This window comes from Mirounga leonina, unplaced genomic scaffold (genome assembly GCF_011800145.1).
Source record: "Mirounga leonina isolate KUSES-001 unplaced genomic scaffold, KU_Mleo_1.0 Mir_101609, whole genome shotgun sequence".
In the NCBI taxonomy this organism is placed as follows: domain Eukaryota; kingdom Metazoa; phylum Chordata; class Mammalia; order Carnivora; family Phocidae; genus Mirounga; species Mirounga leonina.
Window position 1 is genome coordinate 3,345,933 of NW_023270164.1, and position 2,657 is coordinate 3,348,589.

A 2,657-nucleotide genomic window follows, 5' to 3' on the forward strand; every position below is an offset into this window, starting at 1 on the left:
CATAGTTTGCCTCTGGCTTTGTTGTTTCTTAGGATTGCTTTGGCTATTCCGGATCTTTTGCAGCTCCATACAAATTTTAGAATTGTTTATTCTATTTCTATGAAAAATGTCTTTGGCATTTTGATAAGGATTGCATTGAATATATAGATGGCTTTGGGTAATATGGACATTTTTAACAATACTAATTCTCTTGATCCAGAACATGAGATACCTTTCCATTTGTTTTTATCTTTTTCAATTTCTTTCATCCAATTCTTATAGTTGTCAGTGTACAGATATTTCACCACCTTGGTTAAATTTCTTCCTAAGTATTTTATTATTTTTGATGCTCTCGTGAATGGGATTGTTTTATTTCTTTTTTAGATTTGTTTTTGTTTTTGAACACAACACAAATTTCATTAAAAGTAAGTAAAGGTAACATATAATATGTACAGATGGCACATGGTGCCAATTTTATTTGCAGTTACTATAGCACTCCAACTCATGTTTACAAGTTACACCTTTGCCACAGCCTTGGCTAAATCTTGAACTAGTGCAGAATTTAGCTGTGCCAGAGTGCTGATCTTAGCATGCTTAGATGTGGCATGCTTGTTCTTGATAGTCATGGGCTTTGTAAGCCCACGATTCACCATGACTATATTCTTAGCCAGGCGTTGCCTAACATTTAGAAGGGATTCTTCAGTGTATGACAGATAATGCTGTAGAGTTGGTGTTCATTCATCGTTATCGAGAATTTTCAGTGCTAGGCTAAAAGCTCCTGCTGCAATCTGAGAAGGAGGAAAGTGCACCATATCGTAGTCCAACATAGTTTGTTCCATCAGGTATTTGGCCAAAGTATGTTGCTCAACATCAACCTCTCCAATCTTAGATGCTCTCCAAAGGAAATGCAAGGGTAGAGGGCGGCCCAGACCAAACTTTAAGGATCTTAGAATCTTCATTTCTATCTGTCTGATTTGGTGCTCAGTGTAAGTGTTGTCAGTCACGAAGGCAAAGTCACCAATTTCTGGAAGGTACATTTCTTCATATTTGCTTGCAATAAACATGGCAGTGACCACAACCAGCTGAAGCATCTTCTTGGGCACACAATTATTATGCATGAACCAATCAATAATGGAAACTGTCATGTACATGGTCTCCTGCAGTAACCTGAATTTCATTTGAACCTGTGCTAGCCAGTCCATAAGGATGGCTTTCATGTTTCCGGTGACTTCATGACCCAATAGGTATTTTGGTCTGACTGCTTGCTCTTCCTCAAGTTGTCTCAGACCAGCATAAGTATCTTTCACATAATTCACTACAAAGGTTGGGATCAGCTCCATCTTCTGCATCCACATCATTCACTGCAAGAATTACATCAGAGAATGCCTGATACAGATATTATTCTGCAGGGGTACATCCAGATGTTTCCACTGGGCTTGGAGAGGGAGTATCAGTCGAAATCGTCTCAGGCGTAAGTTTTTCTTCTTTAACGGGCTCAAGGTTCTGGCTCTGGTTCAGGCACAGGCTCGGGTGCCTTTTCCAGAGGTTTAGGTATTTTTTTTAGCAATAACTTTTCCAGGAACCAAAGCTTTTGCTTCCTTTTTTTCAGAGGCAGTTTGGCCTGTGGTTGTTCACTGACTTTGTTACCAGTGTTTCCGAGAGCTGTTCTTGGCCTCAGCCCGGGCTTGAAGGTCACAGTCATGGCCAGAGGCACATGCTCTGTGCCTGCCATACTGATCTTCGCCTTATTTTCAACATTAACTTTTGTGTTCCTGGTGACCTGGAGTGCAATGGCTTCCTTTTCACCAGGCAGCAGCTCAGTGGGGAGAAGCAGAGCACGGGAGCCACCAACGAGCTGGGGGCCTGAACCTACTGCAGACCAGCAGCCATTCCTCCACAGCATGCCAGGCTCTTTTTTAGATGTTTTGTTGTTAGTGTATAGAAACACAACTGTTTCCTGGATGTTGATTTTTGTATCCTGCAACTTTACTGAATCCATTGATTAGTTCCAGCAGTGTTTTGGTGGAGTCTTGATGATTCTCTGTATGCAAGATCACACCATCTACAAACAAAGTCTACTTTACTTTTCCCTTTACTATTTGGATGTTTTTATTTACTTTTCTTGCCTGATTGCTCTGGCTAGGACTTCCAGTACTATGGTGAATAGAAGTGAAGAGAATAAGCATCCTTGTCCTGTTCCTAATGTTAGAGAAGAAGCTTTCAACGTTTCACCACTGAGTATGAGGTTAGCTGTGGGCTTGTCATGTATGGCCTTACTGTGTTGAAGTATCTTCATTCTTTATACCCAATTTGTGAGAATTTTTATCATGAAAGGATTTTGTATTTTATCAAATGCTTTTTCTACATCTATTGAAAGGGTCATATGATTTTTTTTTAAGATTTTATTTATTTATTTGAGAGAGAGAGAGAGAGCACGAGCAGAGAGAGGAGCATAGGCAGACTCCCCGCTGAGCAGGGAGCCTGATGCAGGGCTCGATCCCAGGACCCTGAGATCATGACCCAAGCTGAAGGCAGACACTTAACCGACTGAGCCACCCAGGCGCCCTGGTCATATGATTTGTATTTTTCTATTAATGTGGTATATTACATTTATTGATTTGTGTATATTGAATAATCTTTGAATCTCAGGGACAAATCCCACTTGATCAGGGTGTATG

The 2,657-nt window shown here is 40.6% G+C and overlaps 1 pseudogene; it reads right to left on the reverse strand.

Moving 5' to 3' along the window:
• Positions 1–480: 480 nt before the first annotated feature.
• On the reverse strand, positions 481–1,978 carry LOC118008616 (annotated as a pseudogene).
• Positions 1,979–2,657: the final 679 nt, after the last annotated feature.